The sequence below is a fragment of the Haliotis cracherodii genome, unplaced genomic scaffold (assembly GCF_022045235.1).
Source record: "Haliotis cracherodii isolate W230 unplaced genomic scaffold, xgHalCrac1.p SCAF_10, whole genome shotgun sequence".
NCBI lineage: Eukaryota > Metazoa > Mollusca > Gastropoda > Lepetellida > Haliotidae > Haliotis > Haliotis cracherodii.
The window spans coordinates 10,200,583-10,209,909 of NW_027266265.1; positions in this window are offsets into that span (position 1 = coordinate 10,200,583).

Sequence of the window (9,327 nt, forward strand, 5' to 3'; positions counted from 1 at the left end):
AGTTTCACGTGTGTATTGATTCAATTTGTTTATTCATAGAATAAAGGAAATATAGGGGATCATGCAATATATATCTATGATAGGTCGTCAGAACAAAGATGAGCTTTGAAAAAAATGACTTCCGGAGAAGGGGACCAAAGCCTAACGCCCAACCAACCGAAAATATTGCACGTGGACCATCCACTTCCCCCGTGGCAGGGGTTCGAATCCCGGTTCGCCCCGATTATGTTTCTAGGTATGTCAGCATCATACCCGTGCTCGTGGGTTTCACCGAAGTGGTAAACATCTGAGACTTGCATAACTTCGGGCTTTCCTCCCATATTAAGCTGACACACCGTGATATAACTGGAAAACTGTTAAAAGCGGCGTTAAATCAAACTCACTCACTCAATCATTCTCCCGCACAGCACGTTTGGGACATGGTCGGGAGAAGTGTATGGCGACATGAAAGGCCAGGCTCTCGGTCAGCCGACCAGATAAGGTGTTGCAAGGGGAGTTGACAAAAGTCTTTCAAATTGTCATTAGGATTTTTTTTCAGACCATGCCATGTTTAATACACTCTTCAGAGAAAAGAAACATTTGGTCGATGTGTCGGTTTGCTGTAAGATTGCCCTGGACAACCACTAACTGTGATCTGCCCGTGTAGGATATGGCTCCCCACACCATGACACTCCCTCCACCAAATCGGTCCACCTGTCGAACGCAGTTCAGCGCATAACGTTCATGTCGACGTCGGTATACACGTTGTCTTCCATTCCGTCGTTAAAGAAGAAAACGTGACTCATCGCTGAACCAAACGCGTCGCCAGTTCCTGAGAACCAATGCCTGTACTCTGTTGCACCATCGGACACGTCGTTGACGGTGTAGACGTCACAAGACAGGTCCAACTTTTGGTCGTCTCGCTTGAATTCCAACTTCCGTCAGACGATTTCTGAAATTTGTTCGGAAATTCTTCGCATGCCAGGCACTTGTCCTGCAGTGTCCGTTGCTGTAGCAAATCGATTCCGAAGGTGATGCAATCGGATGTACCGATCTTGAGCAGGGATGGTCACTCTTGGTCTTCCACTTCTGGGATGATCTTGAGTCGAATTAGTGCGGGTACATCGATCCAATAGTCGAGATATGGTGCTTTGGTGAACGTTGAAGTGTCTTGCAACGGCAGACTGGGACTCCCCTGCTTCCAAACGTCCAATGGCGATATTTCGGTCAGCTGCAGTTAATCTTGGCATTTTCCGATCTCCGTTCCCGTAAAAAAATTCGTAATGGAACGGATGAATTTTGAACGGTCTTTTAAAGTCAGTATCTCTACTCTTGTTTCCAACACTTGCATTGTGCTGAAAACTTTTTCTGAAAGCAATTTCCGTGCATCCTTTGCATTTTTGCTGACAAACGTTTACAAAAAACATTTTGAGATGTGTTTACGCGCAATGCACAACAAACATGACATGATTAACGGGAATCAAACACAAGAATTGTCTTTATGACGATTGCTGGGGAAAAAAATCTAATTGGAATTCTCAAAACACCGTCTCTATTTTTGAAGAGTGTATGAATTTTCCAGAGTCGTATCAGTTTTCTGCCGCGTGTCTCAGAAATTCTCAAGGGCATCATTTTCTGCCTGTGCCTAGATAAAGGTTGTAATCAAAGATTCATGAACTAATATAAATGTGAGATCCCCAGAGTCTATCAACCCTGACGTTTGATATCTTTAAGATGAGACCATTAATACACATAATTCATAGCCAATTAGAGTTTCTATCTTTTAACTGTATATATACTACTCACCAATTGATAGAGGTACTGCAATTTCCTAACCTGTAGTAGGTAACAAAACTAGTGGACAAAATATTATTGAATTATGTACTTTTGTGTGACAAATGTGTATTGTTTATTTGTTTATTAACCTTGCAATGAAGCCAACCATGATTCAGTTCCACTGCAATATCAGATACTATTTGTATGTCAACACTGCCAAAAATCGGCCTCGTTCAGCCCACAACTGAACACTCGCAATATCCTTCACCAAAGTTGAGTAGTATTTATTAGCACGTGGCAGTGTATAAATCTATAATTCAAAACAAACCTACACTCAGCAAAATTGCAGCGATATGAAGGTGGCTTTTTGGTTAGTAAAATGCTTTGAGGTTATCATTAAATTATATGACACTTTGTTCAAATCAGTGGTTCCTTCCACAACGGATTCTATCCAAATGTACAGTTTCTCCCAAATCGTTCTTACAGGTTCACAATAACATAGCATATGGATTATAGTTTCAGGTTGATTTGTACAGAAAGTGCACAAAGGAGAATCAACATATCCAATTTTATATACACATTTGTTACTTATAGAATGTAATGAATAATCTTAAACTTAAACTATCTTAATCTCCACTTTGAGTACATCTTTTTGTCATCCATATATAACATTTCACTAAATGTCTTTATTTAGTAAACTTTCCCATGTTTTAATGAGGAAATTTAACACAATTTGAAGCTGATAAAGTCTTGTAAAATTCGCTACTACCATTGGTTGGTCGAGGAGATACAGAATTGAAAACATTATGGTCATTTACCTTACAAAATTATTTGACTGCCTTTACAACTCCATAATATTCTATATAATTTGTTTCAGTTCCACACACATCCACAAAAGCATCAAATATATAAATTTTACATTTGTCATCCACTTAATCCCCAACGAAGGCTATACCTCTGTTTGACCAAAGTTTATAAAAGATTGGACTATTTCCTATTTGTATTCTACTATTAAACCTTATAGATTGTCTCATAATATCTTGACAAGTTTCCATTTTCTTTTTGGACAAGTATGTTGCCCAAGCTTCCAAAACATCCTTCCAAAATAAATTCATGGTATTTGCAGCAAGAACTACATCAACATAGGAGGCATCTGCCAACCATAATCTCTCTCTCTCTCTATTTGGAATTCAGCAAGAAACTAAATAAATCCATTTTGAGTGATTACCATCTAATCTGCTGCTCCGTGAAAGTTTATGTGCTCAAAGCACATCCTGGATAATAGGCATGTAAATTCTGCCATGTTTTTGAGGTTGAGACACCATATTTCTTTTAAATTTTTTCGGTTTTCCCTTCAATACAAATCTAAAACGTCTTTTTTGAAAAGTATCTATCGCATCTTTTGGAGGATTGGGTATGGATGGAAAAACATGATTCAGTTTTGACAATACGAGGCTTTTTAGAACTATATTTCGTCCTATTGGAGTCAAATTTCTTACCGTTGATTCATTTCTCTCTCAATTTTTTCAAGCTTTATTTTCTAATTATCCTCCACAATATTAGCTAAATTAACACCAAAGTTTGTTCCTAATAGTTTAAACTTTGTTTTAGTCCAGTCTAACCAATCTTTACATAGTTTATATATTGATCTCTCGTTTGAACCAATCCAAATTAGTTTAGTTTCCCCCGCGTTAACCATAAGACCAGAAAATCTAGCAAAGAACTGCATTGTGAGCAATTCAGCATGAAGGCCTTTGTCTGTTCCATCCAAACTTAGTGATGTGTCATCTGCAAATTGTGACAGCAAGAGTTTATTTTTTCCTATCCTAATTCCTTTTATTTTAGGATTACTTCTTTTCATAATTCCCAAAATTTCTGCACAAATTATAAAAAAGTATGGCGACACTGGGTCACCTTGACGACAGACTTTTAATATCTTAAGGAAAGGACTCGCTAATACATTAACTACTACACTGGATTCCATGCCATTATAAAATGTTGACACCCACTTTTGAATACTTGGTCCAAACTGAGTGAGCGGGTGGGTTTAACGCCACTTTTAACATTATTCCAATTATATCACGGCGTGTCAGCTTAATATGGGAGGAAAGCCCGAAGTGATGCAGGTCTAAGACGATTACCACTTCGGTGAAACCCACGAGCACGGGTATGGTGCTGACAAACCTAGAAACATAATCGGGGCGAACCGGGATTCGAACCCACAATCATAGGTTTTTGGCGTGTCCAAGGGACGCAACTCTGCACAGTGAATCGCGACGACTGGGCCACCCGTTCCCCCTTTCTAATTGAAATAAGTTTAGTGCATTAATGATAAAATTCTATTTACCGTGTCAAAAGCTTTCTCGAAATCTATTAACAGACCTGGGATTTGACAACTTTCCGTGTAATCCATTAAATCATATGTAAGTCTGGTCACCTCTCCATATTAATCACTGGATTGTCTGGTCCAGACAGGGGCGGTCGGGTAGCCTAGTGGTTAAAGCGTTCGCTCGTCACGCCGAAGATCCGGGTTCGAATCCCGACATGGGTACAATGTGTGAAGCCCATTTCTGGTGTCCCCCGCCGTGATATTGCTGGAATGTTGCTAAAAGCGGCGTAAAACCAAACTCACTCACTCACTCTGGTCCAGACTTGATTATCTACAGACCCCCGTCATATAGCTGGAATATTGCTGAGTGCGGGGTTTAACAACAAACCAACCAAAATACTAGTATAGCACAGGAACAAATCTCTTCTGGTTCTCATTTATTTTTATAGGCAAGACAGTTGTAATGCTATTTGCTATCACTGCTGGTGCAGGTTTATAAGATGTATTTAACAATGAAATTAGGCGCCAATTTTTAAAGAATTCTTTTGGAGAGCAAGTGATAAGCCTCTGTTTCTGGGTTATAGATAATGAATCATTTCTATATCCATAATATAGTGAATTTATTAACTGTTTTCCAATGACATTCCAAAGAATTTCAAGAATTCTGTTGTAAATCCATCTGGTCCTGGGCTTATTTTCATTTTCTTTAGTGCATCTAGGGCTTCTTTGGCGGTTATCTCCCCTTCTAAGTCTAATGACATTTGGTAAGATAGTCTTGGAATATCTCCATCAGAAAAGCTATTCTAAATTAATTTATTCACAGACTTCTTCGCTATATAATGTTTGATAGAATTGTTTTGTTTTCATGGTCTGATATTGTTCTTAACCAATTAGAGGATCTATGATGACATATGACAAAGAAAGGTCAGGCCCAATCCCTTTAAAATGATACCCTCACCGTTTGGAAAGTAGAGTGCGGTTTTGCAGTTTTGAAGTCTCTACAAGGAGTGGTGAATCCAATAGCTGCAAATGGAGTGCCTTGGCGTCCCTAATAGAATCCAATAACTACAATATATTTAAATAACATTTCCTCTGATAATGCTTTCTGTTGTAATAAAAAAAAACTTTTAACTAGTGTGGGAATTCTGTGGTAAGGCTTTCAAAACTCACATGCATATAGAACGAATTTGGGCAATTACTACATTTAAACCAATTAGAGTCCTCCCTTTCGTCGCTATGGTATAACGGGAGTAACGGAAATGAGGTAGCCTTGTAGAGTATCGTAGGATAACATTTGTACTACAGTATGTTTGAAATATGTGAATAGGGGCAGGGGTTCGATCCTCGGCCGCGTCACACCAAAAGACGTTAAAAGATGGTACTTGTTACCCTGTCTGGCGCTTGGCATAAGGGGCTAAAACAAGGACTGGTCGGCTCGGAGTCAGTATACTGTGTCTGAGTGGGGTATTCATGTTAAACTGCGGCATGGTATCTCAGTGAGCTAGCACTATAAATCGGCATCAGTCCGGACTAGTACAAGCAGCCACACAAACACACACACACGTACATGCACGTGGCTATATATGTGCAATAATCTTGGACGCGACGGTAAACCCCATTTCACCTCAACTAATAGGGGCAGGGGCCATAAACCCTTTTATAAAACCTGGTGGTCGTTGTGGAGAGGGAATCTAAGTCATTTGCACATCTAGACAAAGTAACGATAAAATATCGCTAGTTCTGTAGGCATTTCCTAGGAGTGTACATTCCATTTACACAAAAACTTTGCTGATGAAGAAAGTATCGGGTCGTTGGCTTCAAAAGCTTGTGACATTTGATCAAAGACGCACCAAGCACGTCTTGTGATAATCTACAGCTGTCTGAAGCTGATCCAAAAAGGTTCTTGCAAAGATTTGTGACCGGATGAAACCCTGGTTCACTACTTATAACCCGAGTCCAAACAGCTATCAGAACAGTGGAAACATTTGACATAATTACCAACTGTGCCAACAGTCGAAGATTTTCAGATCTTACCCAGCGTCCAGTCATTCAGATAATAAATTGAATAGCTATGTGGGTTATTAAATCAACCAACATGTCTCGTGTTGTTTTCAGAACAGCATTTTTACGCAATCAGTTTGACATATTTCCTCAAGAATAAGAAAATGCTTGATATTTGGAAGTGTTTTATTTCCCATAATCGATATGTAATCATATAATGTATTGAACATTACCCCATGTCAAGATGTACAAACATACTATGCTTTACCAAACACAGACATATCAGACACACAGTAAAAAGTGAATAAATAGTATAAAGAGTATACATTCTATTGTATGTACACTAAGCTGTGAGTCACTTGCTACACACTTTGAAAATCATGGACATTTGATCATTGGTTCCTGGCACACCTAAGGGACACAACTCTGCACAGTGAATTGCAGCACCTCATACACCTGTACCACCCGCCCTCTTTGTACAAAAACCTAACTATTTCACTCATGACTTCCAAGATATTCAGTTTACTTGAACCTAAAGCTAGTGGGCACTGTAGTAAATTGAACTCGAGGCAACCTCAGAAATCCAATTTTTTAGACCTTCATTAATTTCATTTATTTCTCTAGTCCTCCGAGATTGAAGCTGCTTGAGGTGGACAGAAATTGTTCACTGCGTTTACATTTCCTGTCAGTTTTATTCAGTTCCAATTTGTAGCAAAAGTGAAGCATTTAAGAACTAGATCAAAATTATAGCCTCCAAATGCAACAAGCCGATGAGGACCATCATTGGATAATTACTTGTCCTCAGCGTCCCGTGAAGATTCTGGGGTAGAATAGGTCTTCAGAAACCCATGCTTGTCGTAAAAGGTGACTATGCTTGTCGTAAAAGGCGACTAACGGGATCGGGTGGTCAGGCTCGCTGACTTGGTTGATGCATGTCATCGGTCCCAATTGCGTGGATCGATGCTCATGTTGTCAATCACTGGATTGTCTGGTCCAGACTCGATTATTTACAGACCGCCTTCATATAGCTGGAATATTGCTGAGTGCGGCGTTAAACAACAAACCAAACCAAACCAAAATTTGTCCCGAGTCTTGGGTTAGCAGACTACCGTGAATTTGAAGGCTGCAAGGTCGACATGCTAAGTATAGACTCAGGTGTATGTATAAATGTTTCCATATACCAAAACTAAAATATAATTTGTAAGTAGTTATAACACAAATACCATGGTAGTATTATAGCAGAAACATTTAAAGTAAATTTCAAGTACTATGGTAAAGAGTGTTTTGTTCCGATTCTTAGGCTGCGAGACAAGTATTAAAAATCATTGCCTTGCAATAACTCAACATTGAATTGTCTGTATTTCTAAGCTTTTATAGATTCAGTTACGATACACTGTCATGGCCCCATTCATCAAAGTGATCTCAGCATTTAGATGACCCGAATTACTTATGATGGTCGTAGAGAAAAGAGCATCTTGTGAAACTGGCGATAAACTATGTCAATTATAAACAAGCCGCTAAAACTTCCCACTGGAATACTACTGACAAGAAAGACAATGTAGTTTGAAGATGTGTGTTTGTACACAATGTATTCCCCAGACGCACGTCCCAGCAGATTCTGAATAAAATAATTCCTGCCGCATAAACAATTTTACATAACATGCTACTGTTTGTACATTTTGCCCTTAAAATCAATTTCACATTGTAAGAGGTCTAGGGCAATTTTTCTTGTGTTAGAAAGATGTACATTTTATTTCATTACTTTATTGCTCGAGAGATGTGCTGTAACAGTGCACGACAGACCTTAAGAATGCTATATGTCAAGAATATGAATCTTTAATTCAACAATAAACAATGGTTACATCAATCACCAATAAAAATACCTTTACCCTGAGTGTGGATATGACAAAACGCATTGTCATACCTCTATGATGAGATGTGACTGTTCTACGTCATCTTGATAAAATACTGTGAAACCCACCTTTGGGGGTAATAAATGTCTTCGTGGGGGGGTGGGGGTATGCATTGTCCAATCAAAATCGCGCAACAAAATCGGGGGTGGGGGTATGCATTGTCCAATCAAAATCGTGCAACAAAATCGAAATCCAGTTCGTAAACTGTCGTGCAGATTTCGGTCGATTGCAGGAATTGCAAAGCATGTGCACCGCCAACTCGTTGTCAACAGATATTTCCCAAACCTTTTCATGTTTTTAATCAAGTAGCTCATGTTTTTAATCAAGTAGCTCATGTTCTTCGCGATGTGAGAGCCGTTTTATCACAGTATAGATGTTGATTATCGATCAGATCGTCTTGACTGCACGCCGCCATTTTGATCGAAACAAATGCAAGTGATACTTGAGGTGGAATCTGATTGGTCCATAGGAGAGGCTTAGAAGGGACATAACTCTCAATAGCTACTGGTGGCGCCCTGATTGAGTCCAGGAATACCAGCCTAGTTTGGCAAGGGTGGAAACTGGACTTTTAAAGTCAGTTAACTCTCTTGCCTTGTGAAGATGCTCGTAATCCTGCTACAACTTTTATGGTGAGGTAAGACGAATCCTACAGTACATCATACTGTGAATGTATAAGACCCACAACCCAAGTGATGACAATATCAGTTGGATGACAATATCACATTTCAATGTTCTACATGAAGACACCCCATCACTTTTGTGCATAGATGGTATAAAATGATTATAAGTAAGAGCAAAACACTGTAAAAATACAGGTTCCTCTGCTTTTAACAAAGGCACTTAGCGACACGTGACCTCTTCCATATATGGGAGAGAGTGAGTTGATAAACAGACTGTTTTCAATGTAGAGCTAGGTCACGTGTACCTTTAACCATCCTGAACAGAATTTGAAACCAAACACACAGCTATATTTCTTTGTAACTCATGATTATACAGATCACTATTTCAAAATGCCAACTGACAATTATTGAGACAAAAGACTTTTCCATACAATACCTAAAGCTAACACAGTGACATTAAATCAGCTTTTTTAATCAGAAGTGGTTATTGTGATTTGAAACCTTTAAACAATCAGAAAAGAATTTTCAAAAATCACGTAAAATTAAGTTTACGCTTCTCTTAACACCATTTCTATAGAGCATATCAGGTTAATCTTTTATTTGAATGGTACCACAAACCAAATCTCAACTAACTGAAACCAATAAAATCCCTCTTTTCTCCACTGTTTGGCATTTTCTTCGTTTAAGGTTGTGACAATTTTGAGATTTT